This window comes from Ammospiza caudacuta, chromosome 7 (assembly GCF_027887145.1).
Source record: "Ammospiza caudacuta isolate bAmmCau1 chromosome 7, bAmmCau1.pri, whole genome shotgun sequence".
Classification (NCBI taxonomy): domain Eukaryota; kingdom Metazoa; phylum Chordata; class Aves; order Passeriformes; family Passerellidae; genus Ammospiza; species Ammospiza caudacuta.
In genome coordinates this window covers 1,207,045-1,222,254 of record NC_080599.1, presented here as the reverse complement: position 1 = coordinate 1,222,254, position 15,210 = coordinate 1,207,045, and the positions used below count along the sequence as shown (strand labels likewise).

The 15,210-nt window shown below is 47.1% G+C and overlaps 2 pseudogenes; one reads left to right on the top strand and one right to left on the bottom strand.

The window, feature by feature from the left end:
- Window positions 1–7,447: 7,447 nt before the first annotated feature.
- Window positions 7,448–8,326, bottom strand: LOC131560143 (zinc finger protein 3-like; annotated as a pseudogene).
- A 1,138-nt stretch (window positions 8,327–9,464) lies between these two features.
- The window catches only part of LOC131560141 (zinc finger protein 850-like), an 886,257-nt pseudogene continuing 880,511 nt past the window's right edge, over window positions 9,465–15,210 (top strand).

The window sequence follows — 15,210 nt, the reverse complement described above, 5'->3', positions numbered from 1 at the left end:
TATCTTCCTTAACAAGTCCCTTGAGAGCTTTGTACTGACACTCAGTGGGGCTCATTAAGGTTTTGAGATACTCATGGTTTTTAAGGTATTTTATTGATTTTAGAATACTTTTAGATACTTTTAAGCATTTTCCTTCCCACACTGAGTCTCTGAGAGGTTTTTGTGCCATCCTGGCCTCCAGTTCTCTCCTCCAAGGAATCCATGAGGTGCTGTGTATGGTATCTTTCTCCTTTATGTTTTACAACGATGATGCCACTGAAAGACTTTTGTCAAACTTTCTAAAAGCATCCAAACAAACATGGGACAATTAACAATACAACAACAACCACTAAGAGAATTAATAGTCCTGTTTTCATTATACATCATCCAACCCTTTATTCCCTTGGATTGGAGGAGTTTATTGAACCAGTCTTTGTTTTCCACTTGAAGCTTCTTGAACCTTTCCTTCAGTACCTGAATGCTGTTGTGGATTGACTTGCTGTGGATGAAGAGGTTCATGCAACACATCCCTCAGAGTCTACACTGCCATGTCCATGTGCCCAGAGTAAAAACTCTGTTGCTGTTCTGCCAAGTGGCATGTCTGATGGTCTCTATGTCTGAGAGCAGGCCACTCAGTGTGAGGGAGGTAGCATTGGTTTGCTTACTTAAGAGGCACCCAAGATGCTCTAATTGTCCTAAAGCTTTAGCTGCAGCCACCCAGGGTAGTCCAAATTGGGGGTGCTACCATCCAATACCTGGATTAAAGTTTTCAAAGCCATCTCTTTTGATATCACCCAATACTTCTCTGGAGATACCTGCTGCTTAATCATCTGGCAGGCTGTGTTGTCCTTCTCCAGCTAGATGGTTGATGGTCAGTTCTGCCCTTGCCTCATTATTAGCATAGTCTGCTATTAATTGGTTTAGTAAACACTTCCATCCCCCTTCCCACACGGTATATTCTGTAGGTGACAACATGGTCATAATATATTTTAACTCATGCAGGGTTAAGACATGTGCTGTAAACATGGCCCTCATTAGGCCAATAATGCAAGGTAAGTCCTTCCCATGGTCTTTAGCTGCCCTACACAGCTCCTTAATTTCCCCGTAAACCAGTGGCTGTTATCTGGGTTTCTGACCCCTTCTTTCATAACATACAGGGGTGATGAGGAATTTGGAGACTATTTGCCAGTCTTCTTTTCCCAGGGATCTTCTGGAGTTGAGGGATGAGGCAGCTGTGAGGAGTCCAAACTGTCTGCAAGGGAGGAAGAATAACTTGGAGCAGAAACATTTGGGTTAGAAATCGTGTTACAGTTGGGCTTAGTATCTTTGACCATGGAGGTTATATAGTTGCCAGAGGGTGAGGCAAAGGGCAGTGCCCTTTTGTCAGGTGTTGGGGAGGAAGGGTTTTGATTTAGGAGGGCAGACTTCTGGAGTGGAGTTCTGGAGGCATGGCCCAGAGTAGAGGTGGAATGATTGACAGTGGAGGCATGACCTGCAGTTGTGGGGGTGGAGTCTGGAGGTTCGTTCAGGGTGGAAGAGAAGGTTGTGGTAGCAGGAAGTGGAGGAGCCAAGATGGAGGGAGGATGGTCGGGCTCCTGAGCCACATTCAAGCTCCTTCCATCTTGGGTCTCCAGGGCATGATCCTCCAAGACAGCATGGCCATTGTCATCTTGGACCATCATGGAAGGTCTGAGAAAGGCAGGTCTGAGGGTAGGTCCTGAGTTAGGAGTGACCAATGGATTGAATTTTCAACACACTGCTTGCTGGTGAAGCATCTCAAGGATGGTGTAGAAAATGGGGAGCATGCAGGGTGCAATGGGGTCCATTTGATCAAAAGGTTGTACAATTTAACTCTCACTGAGTCCCAAAATTCAGTGGTATGGATTTTGTCAGCAGAGGTGTCTGGAAAATTTTTAATGATCCACCTCATGGTTGATTTTAATTCGTTCTTTGAAAATGTTATGTCATGATCAGTGAGAATTAAAGCATCCATATATGCTCCTTTCTACTTTGAACATCTGGCTGCCCATTTTTCTTTCTCTGCCTCACAGGGAAGAGCCACCGGAACTTCCTAATTCAGTTATGGGATGTGGGTTTATTTTGTAAAAACACAGTGGCAAAATGGGCAATAAATGTCTTCCATTTCCCTAAACCCACCTGCAATCTTACGCAGGTGAAACTGTCGCTGTCCCTGCCGATCCTGGGCAAGGTCCCTCAAAGCAACGATGAATCCACCAGGCGCAGCAAAATCCAAAATCCCGGGGAGCATTGTCCTATCCATTAGCTAACCCCAGCTGACATGACTGACACAGGGAGCCCTGAATGTCATGGTCCCTGTTTGGGTGCCAATTGTCACAATTAGGGTGGCTGCAACAAACCTCTCTGGTTCCCTGACTTCAGGGTAAAGTTGGCAAAAATGAGAAGGAGAGGGCTCAATGGAGTTGCCCAAAAAGAACTTTAATAACAGGGTGAAAAACAATAAACATGGAGATGTCGAGAACACTACGAAGGGCAGGATCCTAAGACCTGAGACAAAGGGAAAGCAACAACATAGACACTTGGGACTAGAAAACTAGAACAATAACTGCCGGATTTCTACCGGCTGATTTATGGCCTTGGAAAGGCTCGGGGATGGCCTTGAAGAGCTCGCGCTTCAAAGGACGAGAAGAGGCTTCAGGTTTTTTCTTTATCTTCAGTATTTATTAGTTGTTTATCTAAAAGATTTTCTCTCGGCCCGACAGAGGTCTGCACAGCATGTCAGCCATGGGCACACTGAGTGCCCCCGGGGCGGTCACCTATCTTTATACTCGAAGTTACGTATACAATATTTATACTTTTTCCCCAATACCTTTTACCCTTATTAACCAGTGCACTTTTAGTAATAACCAATCCCAAAGTGCCAACATCACCACAGAAGATGGAGGCCAAGAAGAAGAAGAAGAAGAACAGGACACGCCCCAATTCCTCCATCTTACTTCTTTAGACCCCCCTGTACAGAAATCCTAAACCCTGTGTCTTACACTCTAATTAACTTATCCCTTCACCATTCACCCAGTGAAATCCTCCCATCCTCATACAGGTGTCGTCTCCTGTGTAGGATCAAAGTCCAGCCACCAGACACTTCTGGCAACATTCCAGGACTCCCGAGCCCCCCAAGGGTGGTCTCGGCCACTCTGCACCTCCGTCCTGAGGTGCTGAGATCCCACAAATAACCATATAGAAGAAACAAGTAACCAATAAACCAAAAGGGGAGTAGAACTTGGACAACTTAGCATAACAAAACTAAAGGTTTATGGGGGAACTCTCAAGCTCACCCTAAGTTAAACAAATGATTCCCAGGGCTTGAAACTCATGCCCAATTCTTTCTCCTAAAGTCTGGCTGACTCTGAGTTACAGCCAGGCTAACTTCCACGCCACTGATTTGCACTGGCCCCTTGGGACCATGAGGCCCAACAGAGCCACAATGATGTCCTGGGTTCAACAAGGCCCCACAGTGTCACAATGGTCCCTTGGATCCATGGTGCCCTGCAGGATCACAATGGCCCCTTGACTCCACAAGGCCCTGAAATGCTACAATTGTCTCTTGGTTCCACAAAGCCCTGCTGCTTCACACTGGCCCCTTAGGACCATGCGGCCCAACAGAGCCACAAAGATGTTCTTGGTTGCACGAGAATAGAAAGATGTTCTTTGTCCCACAAGGCACCACAGTGGCCCCTTGGATCCATGGTACCCTGGAGGGTCACAATGTTCCCCTTGGTTCCACAAGTTCCTACAGTGTAGCAGGTTCCACAAGGGCCTGCAGTGTCACCATGGCCCATTGGTTCCACAGTGCTCCACAGTGTTGCAATGGTCTCCATAAGAATGAAACAAGTGAGCCCCAGTGGTGCAGGGGTAGATGAGAGGCAGTCACCAGAGGCCAAGTCTAGCCAGACTTGTCTGCATTGGCAGATTTTGCTTGGGAGAAACCCTTGGATATAGGGAATTTTAGAGGTGGAATCCTAATTTCAGCCATGGGTGCCTAGAGAAGAAAGACAGTTCTTTCCCATAGGAATAAAAGCACAGAGCCCCAGTGTTTCACGGTCAGATGGGAAGTGGCCCTCAATGTCAAATTCAGTGGGACCTGTCAGACAGCCCCCAGGAGTCCAAGGCAGACCTGTTCCAGATGGACCCCAAGTCCATCCAGGCAGACCTGTTCCATGTTCCATTGACTTCATGGGTCCTAAGTCTGTCAAAATGGTCTCCTTGATTCCATGAGGTCTGGCAATGTCACATTGGCTTCTTGGTTTCATGAGCCCCAACAGAGTCACAAGGGTCCATTGGCCCCATGCAGCTCCGCTGTGAAACAATGGCTCCTTGTTTCTATTTTAAATCAATCACAATCACACCAGTTTGATCATTGATCCTTGCTTCCAGAGGGTGCATGATTTGCACAATGGTCTCCTTGATTCCATGATTCCTGGATTCCACAGTCTCACCATAGTTTCCTTAGATCTGCATTGTCACAAATGACCCCTGGTTACATGAGGTTTTGTTGTGTCACCATGGTCGCTCTCAGAGGCTGGATGAGATTGATGTCCTGAGACATCTTGGGATGCTCGGAATGCCCGTGTGGAGCCAGGGCAGGTCAGGCCTTAGTTTGTGGTGGGACAGAGCCCTGCCCCCAGCCCTGCCCTGGCAGAGTTGTCAATCACACAGCAGGGGCAGTGCTAACCCAGCTCTGATTGGCTGAGCTGTCAATCAATCACACACTAGAAGCTGGTGCTACCCTGCCTCTGATGGGACAAACAACTGGCAGTCCCAACCTAGGGGTGGGCCCATGAAGGCCCAGGGGGTTTAAAGCTGGAGCAGGAGGCCAGCCCAGTGTCTGGATCCTACTTTCTCCTGGGGTCCGTCTTTTGGTGATGCTGGAACCCAAGCAGTGGGTACTTATGTTTGTGTCTTTCTATGGATCTTCTTTCTGTCATTCTCTATTTCTTCTCCTTCTAATCCTATTTACCTAGAAGATTTTTGGGTAATTTAAAATCTTTAAGTTAAAGGTTTTTAGGTTAAATGCATGGATATTCAGGGTACAGGGTATACTTCTCTGTCTGCTGTGAGGGATCCTGACCCCCAGAGAAACACTGCCTTTAACCTTTACCCCTGGAGAGGACTTCCGGGACTTTGAGACAGATTAGAATTTTCCAAAGTGCAAAATAGATTAGAGGGTAGTATGGCATGTCACTTGGGTGAGAAATTTAGGTTTTGGGATTTTTAGTAGACAGTGTAGACAGGAAGCAAGATGGAGGAATTGGGATGTTGTCCCTGTCTTCTTGACATACTCCATTTTCTGCAGTGTTGGTGACACAGGGTGATTGGTCAAGGAAAGCACAGTGCAGAGGTTATGTGGACAGTCAAGGGATGAGTTATTGGTAGATGAGTAGAAATGACGTACATTTTAAAAGTTAATTGGATGGGACAACTTTAAAGACCTTGAAACTGTACGTTTTGGAGCGCATTTCCAGCGTGCTGAGCCTGGTGTGCACAGCATGCAAAACTTTTGATAACAATAAACAAGAAGCTGAAGACTGAAAAAGTCTTATGCATCTCCTTTTACCTGGCACAGAACTGCTACAGGAGGGTTTCCCCCATTGAAGGAGCCCCCAAAAAGGCCCAATGTAAACAAACATCAATAACTGGTGTCCCAACAATGTTTGAAATAAGTTGGCTCTTTTCCATAAAGTTGTTTACTGAAGGGTGTTGTCTTACTTGGCAGATCATGGGAAATGTGTTTATTAAATGACCAATAAGGTCCACCTGTAGCAAACCAAGATATAAAGGAAGAGGTTTAAAAAGCAGGTGGCTTCCAGCCCTTAGACTTCGGATCTGAGTTTGTGTCATCTGTGCCTCAACAGTGACATTTGGGGATCTATGGGGGGTAATGGGGATATTTTCTGCACCATGTGACTCATGAGGAGCTTCTCTAACAAACTTTGCCTGAAGCTCCCACTGTGCCCATGTCAGGAATCCCTGTGAGTGTCTGGGACATGCCGGCTCTTTGGCAGCCTGGGGACTCCTGGAATGTCACCATGGAGTCCCTGTGAGTTCCTCTGACAGACCGGTGTCTTTGCAGCCCAAGGTCCCCTGGGATGTCACCATGGAATGGCTGTGACTGCCTCTGACCACGGAACTCATTACCATTCCCAGAAAGCCCTGGGAGGTATTCATGGAGCCCCAGACTCTGCCTGTGACTCTTGAACAGCCTGGAGACTCTTGGAAAGTCCCCCTGGAAGCCCTCTGAGGGCCTGTGACAAATCTGATCCTTAGCAGGCAACCATGATCAGGCCCCTGTTTTTATGGTCAGTTTCCATGGCAACCATCACCAGTCCCCGGTTGCTATGGTCAGTTTCCATGGCAACCATCACCAGCCCCCTGTTGCTATGCTCATTCCTTTGGCAGCTCCATGGAGACCCCATGCCAGGGGTGGTTGCCATGGACACCAGCTCAGGCCTGCAGCCAGAGCCCATTGCCATGGCAACCATTGGCAGTCCCATCTTCAAGCTCATGGAATCCCAGAACCACAGAATTGGCTGAGCTGGGTTGGACCCATCAGGATCCTTCAGTCCAACTGCTGGCCCTGCAAAGGACACCCCAACAATGCCAGCCTGGGCCTGGCAGCGCTGTCCAAACGCTGCTGGAGCTCAGAGAGCCCTGGAGCTGGGACCCTTCCCTGGGGAGCCTGGGAAGGGCTCCAGCAGCCTCTGGCCAAAAACCTTTTCCTGACATCCAACCTGAGCCTGCCCCGACTCAGCTGCAGCCGTTCCCTCCCCTCCTGTCCCTGGGCACCAGAGGGAAGAGGTTCCCACAGCCCCAGCCAGGGACCCGCTCCCAAGGCTGTTGCCATGGCCACCAGGGCTGGGACCAGCTGGGATGCTCAGTTTCCACGGGCCAGGGTTCAGGAATGGGATTCCCCAATTTCCTGCTCCTGCTAAAACCGCGCTGCACTCCTACCTCACATGGAAAGCACAAAAGGCAAAGATCCTGGGCTGGGATAAGAACAATTTATTGGGAACACCACCGAGATAAGAAATATACAGAACAGAAACAATATTGATTACAGAAGGGATAAATAAAACTGTTTACAGGGAAAACTAAACACAACTCACTGGGTCTCCCTGGCCACAATTTCCCCCTGCCTGGAAAGGACACTTCTCTCCTCAGGGAAAGAGACATAAATAGTCCATTTCATGCCCATGGCAATGACCTGAGGTGGGAGTGAATGTAAAGACACGGCAATGGCCAGACTCTCGTGTTCTTCAATCCCACATCATGTCAAGGGCAGGGGCAGGACGAGGGACTGGTGTCTTCCCAGCATGGATTACAGGGAAAATGGATCACCAGGGCTCTTCCCCATGTGGGCCCTCTAATGGGGGATGAAGCTGAAATGGTGCATGAAGCTGTTCCTCCATTTGTGGCATTTGCCAGGCTTCCCTTACTGGTGGCTCCGTTGGTGTCTGGTCAAGTGAGACCTGCGGGTGGAACTTCTCTCACACTGGGGACACTCGTAGGGCCACTCCCCAGTGTAGATGCGCTGGTGCCTGATGAGGTGGGAGCTGCGGTTGAAGCCCTTACCACAGTCAAGGCAGAGGAAGGGCCTCACGTCCGTGTGAATTTGCTGATGGCAGAGGAGATGGGAGCTGCTCTGAAACCTCTTTTGGCACATGGGACACTTGTAGGGCCTCTCCCTAGTGTGGATGCGTTAGTGGGTAACAAGGGTGGATCTGTAGCTGAAGCCCTTCCCACATTCCCCACACTCATAGGGCCATTCCCCAGTGTGGATCATCTGGTGGCTGATCAGGTGGTTGCTCTGCCTGAAGCTCTTCCCACACTCCAAGCACTTGTAGGGCTTCTCCCCATCGTAAAGCTGCCCATGAGCCACCAGCTCGGAGGTCTGGCTGAAGCTCTGTCCACCTTCCTGGCACAGGGTGGGTCTTTGCTCCTCAGAGCACACTGGGCTGGCTTTGCAGCCCCTCCTCCTGTGGGATCTCTGTGACTTTTCCTCCCCATTGGATTCCTGTGCCCTGGAGTCTCTCAAAACGGCCTCTTCCACGAGGTTCTGCCATGGAGATTTTTACAACCTGGTCTCCGTCCTCAGCTCCTTGTCTGGGGGAGAAAAGACAAGGAGAAGATGGGATTTGCCTCCGTGCCACAGGGAAGGGGAAGGAGATCCCCCCAGTGCATCCCCGGCAGGACGGTGTTGGCACCGGGGTTGTCCAGCAGCCGGGGACCATGCTGGTCTGGGAGATGGAGCAGGAGAGAGGGGGAAAGGGACACTGGCTTCCTCCTCACCTGCCTGGGTGTCCTGGGGCATCTTCCTTTTTCTCACAGCTTCCTCTTTCATCCATTAAACTTTTGGGAATGGAAAATCCTATTCTGGGAGGAAAACAAGGGATAAGTACACTGAGTTTTGCACTGGTTTGAAGGCAAACCTGGGGAAGAGTCTAAGCCAGAATTACAATTTAATAAGAAAATGAAGATCAAGGCAATGATACAGAAACATTGCCTTAAACTGACAGAGTCAGGATATAACCTGACACCCTGTAGGTAAGGGTGGTGGCTTCAGTCCTATTAAATTGTGGCTGCAGTCCTGTTGGAGTGATGAATCTGATTCTGTCAAAGCAGTGATCCTGTAGAAGGTTCTGGTCTTCCCCTGAAGGTCCAGCGGTGGTTATAGAGATCTTGTCCTCTGGGAATCCAGTAGGCAAGCTGCTCCTGGTTTTGCAAGCCTCAGCTTATATCCAGGTAGGAATGCTTGGATCCTCCCCCTGGGTGGAGCATCCCACAATGGGATAATGGAATTTTATCAGTCCTGCAGTGACACTCAATGGCCCATTAGCAGAGAAGATATCTCCCCTGGAGGGCGTTATCAGGGGTGAGTCATGGAAGAGATAAAGAACCCTGCCCCACCTGTTTATAACAGTTGATGAAGATGGGGATTGAAAACATGCATTTGGTTACATCTTGCATGGCAACCTGAAACAGTGGGGTAATCCCTGCTCAGGGGCGTGAACACCACCCCCCTTACCCAAACTGGCTCAGGTGTAAAACCCCCACCCTGGGAAGGGCACACACAGGGGACAACATCACACTTGCCCTGCTCCAGGGGAGATCTCTGTCCCTGTCACTCCCTTGACATGCCCCGCTTTCCTCTTTCTTTAACTCTCTCTACCTCACATTTACTGTTCAATAAAATCCATTTTGGATTTGGTCTCATTAGCACCTTAATTGGGGCAGAAGCATCTCTCTAGTAATTTTCTTAACCAGATTGAGACATTATTTTGGCACAGTGACTTCAGGGCACTGTTCTCTGACCCCAAGTGCCTTTGACAACAGCATGGTTGCCTCCTCTGAGGAGGTTGTGGTTCTTTCTGGAAGAACTCTTGGAACTTGGACGCAGCTTCCTTGTTTTCCTCCCAAAACAGAATTTCCCATCCCCAAACCTTTGCAAGATGGAAAAGGAGGCTGTGAGGAACAGGAAGGATCCCCAGGACACCCGGGCAGTTGAGGAGGAAGTCAGTGCCCCTTTCCCCCTTTCTCCTGCTCCATCTCCCAGACCAGCATGGCCCCCAGCTACAGGACAATCCTGCTGCCAATACCATCCTACCGGGGATGCACTGGGGGGATCTCCTTCCGCTTCCCTCTGGCACGGAGGCAAATCCCATCCTCTCCTTGTCTCTCCTCCCCCAAACAAGAAGCTGAGGATTGGGACCAGGGAGGACAAATCCCCACAGCAGAACCTGGAGGAAGAGGCCGTTATGAGTGACTCCAAAGCACAGGAATCCAACGGGGAGGAAAATCCCCACAGATTCCATAGGAAGAGGGGCTGCAAACCCAGTCTGGGGTGCTCTGAGGAGGAAAGACCCTCCCTGAGCCAGGAAGGTGGACAGAGCTCAAGCCAGAGCTCAGAGCTGGTGGTCCATGAGCAGCTTCATGATGGAGAGAAGCGCTAGAAGTGCTTGGAGTGTGGGAAGGGCTTCAGGCAGAGGAGCACCCTGATCCACCACCAGATAATCCACACCGGGGAATGGCCCTATGAGTGTGGGGTGTGTGGAAAGGGCTTCAGCTACAGGTCAGAACTCATCAGGCACCAACGCATCCATACTGGGGAGAGGCCCTATGAGTGTCCCCAGTGTCAGAAGAGGTTTCGGACCAGCTCCAATCTTCTCCAGCACCAGCACACAGACCAGAGGCCTTTCCGCTGCCCTGAGTGTGGGAAGGGCTTCAAGAAAAACTCCAACCTCATCAGGCACCGGCGCACCCACACTGGGGAGAGGCCCTACATGTGCCCAACCTGTGGGAAGAGGTTTCAGACCAGCTCCAATCTCCTAAGCATCCCCCCTAGCCCACATCCCAGTGGCCTCAAGGATCTGCTGGAAGGAGTCCCTGGGAAGCCTTGCTCAGGAATGGCCCTAGGGCCTCCTTCATGCTCCCTGCAGGGACTGCAGGTTTTTCAAAGGGCTTTGGGTTTGGCTTTTGCCTTGGAGTCTCTGAGAAGTTTCTGCAATCGTGGCCTCCAATTATCTGCTGTAATTAGTCCATTGAGATTCTTTGTCAATTACAACATAGAGTGAGGGTTAATTATTAATACTTCAGGGTACTTCAGTTTTATGAAGGTACTTGGTGTTTCCCTTTTTATACAGACTCTGTGAAAGGTTTGTGCAATCATGGCCCCAATTATCTGCTTCAATGAGTCCCTGGAGAGCTTTGTTCTGACACTCAGTGGGGCTCATAAAGGTTTTGAGATACTCAAGAATTTTTAATGTACTTTATGGATTTAAGAATGTTTTTAGGTACTTTTAAGGTTTTTCCTTTCCACACTGAGTCTCTGAGAGTTTTTTGTGCCATCCTGACCTCTGATTCCCTCCTCCAGGGAGTCCATGAGGATCCTGTGTGGGGTATCTTCCCCCCTTTTTTTTACAACAAAGATGGAACTGAAAGAATTTTTTAAGATATTCTAGAAGGATCAAATTAAACATGGGACAATTAACAGTACAACAACCAGTAGGAGATTTAATAGTCCTGTTTTAGCTAGACATCATCCCACCTTTTAGTCCCTTGGATTGGAAGAGTTTATTGACCCAGTCTTTGTTTTCCACTTGAAGCTTCTTGAACGCTTCCTTCAGTACCTGAATCTCTGTTCTCGGCCTGTTGTCTCTGCCTGGTAAGGCTTAGGATGGCCTTGAAGCAACCCGACGCTCCAAGGGACGAAAGCAGTCTTCAGATTTTTTGGTCTTCAATATTGTTTATTAATTCTTATCTACAAAGTTGTCTCCCGGCCCGACAGAGGTCCGCACAGCAAGACAACCGTGGGCACACTGACCTCCCTCTGGGTGGTCGTCTATTTTTATACTAAAAACTACGTATAAGATATTTACCTTTACCTTCCAATACCTTTTACCCTTATTGACAAGTGCAGATTTAGTGTGAACCAATCCCAAAGTGCCACCATCACCATCAAAGATGGATGACAAGAAGGAGAAGAAGAAGGACAGGACACGCCCTAATTCCTCCATCTTGTCTCCTAAGACCCCCCTGTACCAAGACTCCAAAACCTGTGTTTTCATCCTGTAATTAATCAATCCCTTCTCCACTTATCCCCAAGTGATCCTCTCGTCCTCACACAGGTGTCACATCCCGTGCAGGGTCAAAGTCTAACCACCAAGCACTTCTGGCAACATTCCAGAGTTTCCGAGCCCCCCAAGGGTTGTCTCGGCAACTCTGGACATCAGGAGTAATGTGCTGAGTTCCCACATCTCCCCCTTCTGTTTGCACTAAAAGCACTTCTTTCGCTACCTGACTCATGACACACCTTATACATAAAAAGATGCATGGGATAACAAGCATGAGGACTAAGAGCACTATCAAGACATATAATGCTATCTTTAAAATTCCTCTCCACACGGGAGAAAGATCAAAAATTCCTGCCAGATCATCAATCCAAGATCCTGTGATCTCGCCAAGTTTATTTATGCTATCTTTTATTCTCTGAATACTTTCATGAATTGACCTTGAGTGGTCTGAGAGATTCATGCAGCACATCCCCTCAAATTCTTCACACCCATGTCCATGAGCAAGCAACAGATAATCGATCGCCGCTCTGTTTTGAAGAGTTGCCTGTCTCACACTACTGATGTCTTTCAACATGTCACTCAGAGCGACAGACACGGATTGAGGATGTTTGCTCAACCAGCCACCCATGTGGTCCAGTTGAGTCAAGGCCATCCCCGATGCTGTTTGAGGTGAGAAGATTGCTGTAGCAATTCTCTTTGCCTTGTCCCAAGTATATACTTCGTCGTCCCAATCTGCCCCATAATATTTTAATGATTTTTTTCTTTGTATTTTTTCTCTCTTAGCAATTTCAAATCTGGCGACAACATTGAAATTTTCCTGTCGACGGAAGGAGACCCAGACATCAATTTGATCATCACAGGCCCAATTTTATTGATCAGTACGGCGGGTTAAATACAGTTCATAATGAGCTTCATACATATTGCAAAAGTTGAGCTCAGGATTGGTCAGTTACATATCAGCACCTACGCCTACTTCTGCATTCCTATGGTTCTACTTTTGATACTTTTCACATATTCTCAGGATATATTCAGGACTAATCTCTACTCCTTCTCCTCATGTTGCAGCAAGGTCACTGCTGACCTTTCCTTTTAGCTTGCTGACTGCTGGCTTTTCTCCTTCAGCTTAACCAGCGGCATTATTTCAGCGTGGCCTTTCTCAGCTAACCAATTATTAATAATACTCTCCACATTTCCCCCGTTTTCTTCTTGCGCAAGGAGATTAGTTTGCCATGTTTTTGCTATTGTACGGCTGACCATGTTTTGAATACAGTTAAAGATACAAGGCAAAATAAGCAAAAATAGTAAGATCACACCCAGTAGGCCTATAGCATAGATCACAAGGTTCCTCAGCCACGGTCCAAGTCCTAAGCCTTTAAGCCATTCGTCAATTCCTAAACCGTCTTCTTCCTTAAATTTGTGAAGTCCCTGTTGCAATTCATTTATCTTAGTGTGAATGGACACCGAATGATCAGACAGATTCATGCAACACATTCCCTCGAACTCTTCACATCCATGCCCTTGTGCTAAGAGCAAAAAATCTACAGCAGCTCTTCTGCAAAACAGCATGGTTAACACTTTGCACATCTGCAGTTAACATGTCTAGAATTTGTGATGTCTTGTTCAGCTCATCCCTTGCCCAGCATCCTAATTGTTTTGCTAAATTCATAGCTTTATTGGCAGATCCTCCTGGCAAGATAGTTGAAACCACCACCTGTTTGAATGTGCCCCAAAACCGTGGATCTCCTATCTTGCTGCAGTCCAAGTCATGTATGCTACGTTTTTTCCTGTTTGAATTTTGACTCAGCTGCATTAGCAAGGACACATTAGGGTGAAACAGTGACAATTTTCCCAAAAAACAGGGTCCACCCTGTGGTTTAGCTGGTATACTGTCTCCACGCCCTGTCTCCACAAATCAAAAATATTCCTGTGGGTAATTTCATTGGTGCCGTGATATTTGTGCTGTTACATTGACTGTAATGCTGTGGAGAGAATTCACTCACATTCAGGGATGAATCTAGGGTGGCCCATGTTTCTTTAGGTTGGTTTAAATTCTGAGCACCCGAAAGTCTGAAGCTAAACCATCCACCAGCTGTAGTGTTAGATACGCTGGCATTTGTACTTCCAAAAAGATCCATTTCCTCAGGAGGAGAATGCAAAGAGGTGTTAAGTGATTGGATTAGTAAGCATTGACGATAGCCATCACTCTGACCTGCAGTATACCCTTGTTGCACTGGCAATGTGATGTTTGACATGTTAGACATACATAAAGTTTGGTTGTTTATCAGACTACAAAATTCTCCAGGAGACCACACCGGAAGTCCCACCAGGCATGTTCGAAATAGGTTAGTGACTCCTCCAAGACTAAGACAAAGTGATGATTGGTTAGTTTGATTAGCAAGTGTCACCCATAAATTTTCCCTTGGTTGACTAAAGTGTGTTATTCCTACTGCTTCACTTGCTACAGCATTGAGCAGTATAACAAGAACAAACCTCATTTTTCTTTTTGTTTGCTTTGCTTCTCCCTTTCTTTCCTTCTGCTTGTTTTGTTTTTCCTTTCTTCGCTGTCTTTTCCCTGGTTTGCTAGATTGTCTATTGTAAGCCTGAGTCAATTTTTGAATATACTGATCTAATTCTAAATCAGCATCCTTGCTCACAGGTATAGCATGAGGTAAGTTTGAAGGCAAATCAGCTTTACAGCGAGCTGCTATGATGCGTGAGGCTTTAGTAATTTCAAATATTCTAAGGTTTTCCTGCAACTTCCACCTAAGATATGCTATAATCACTTGTTCTGCACTCTCAAAGAGCTGTAATCCTGTCCGTCCTGGCAGGCCAGTACTTTGTTCAAGAGCTCTAACCCAGAAATAATTTTGAATCCACCTTCCAGAACAAGGGTTACACCATAAATAATCTACTGACCTCTGTGAATACCAATAAACCTGATTACAATCTGCACAATGCAAAGCTACCCATGCATAGCATTTATCATTATCCCTTTTGCAAACATAACAAGGAAGTGAATATAAGTAAGGACCAGTATAAAAGTCTGGTTCTTCAACCCAAAGCAACCAATTCAATGGTGGTGATCGCAAAGCCTCTTCAGCTTTTTTACTATATGAGGCTAACAGCTCAAGGTCTTTCTTTAACACAAGGCGTATCTTATTTCGTAATCGTAGTTCTTGTTCGTTATCCTCCTCAACAACTATATCTTCCCGAGGGTCCCACAACTGTAAAAGTGTTCTAATCATAGAAAATTAATTAGCAATCACTGATACCCTTATTCAAATGAGATTGTTCCCTTTTTGCCTTCTTTTTCTTATCTGTCTTTAATCTTGCTGCTCCTGATTTCACTGGTCCTGCCACTTGCAAACTCAATTTTTGCAACTTGTCAATGCAGCAATCTAATGCTCTATCAGGATCCCCTTTGAAGGGTCCTACAATTGAATGCTGTGTTAAAGGCACTAGTTTCCTACACCTTATAGAAACTATATGTGATTTACTTTGAACCTTAATTCTATTCACAATATGTTGTACTTCCCATCGATAATAAGCAAGAATTTTCTGTTCAGGAGACTCATAAAGATTTAAAGCTATATATGCGTTTTGCCCTGTTTGTCTCCTTAATTCA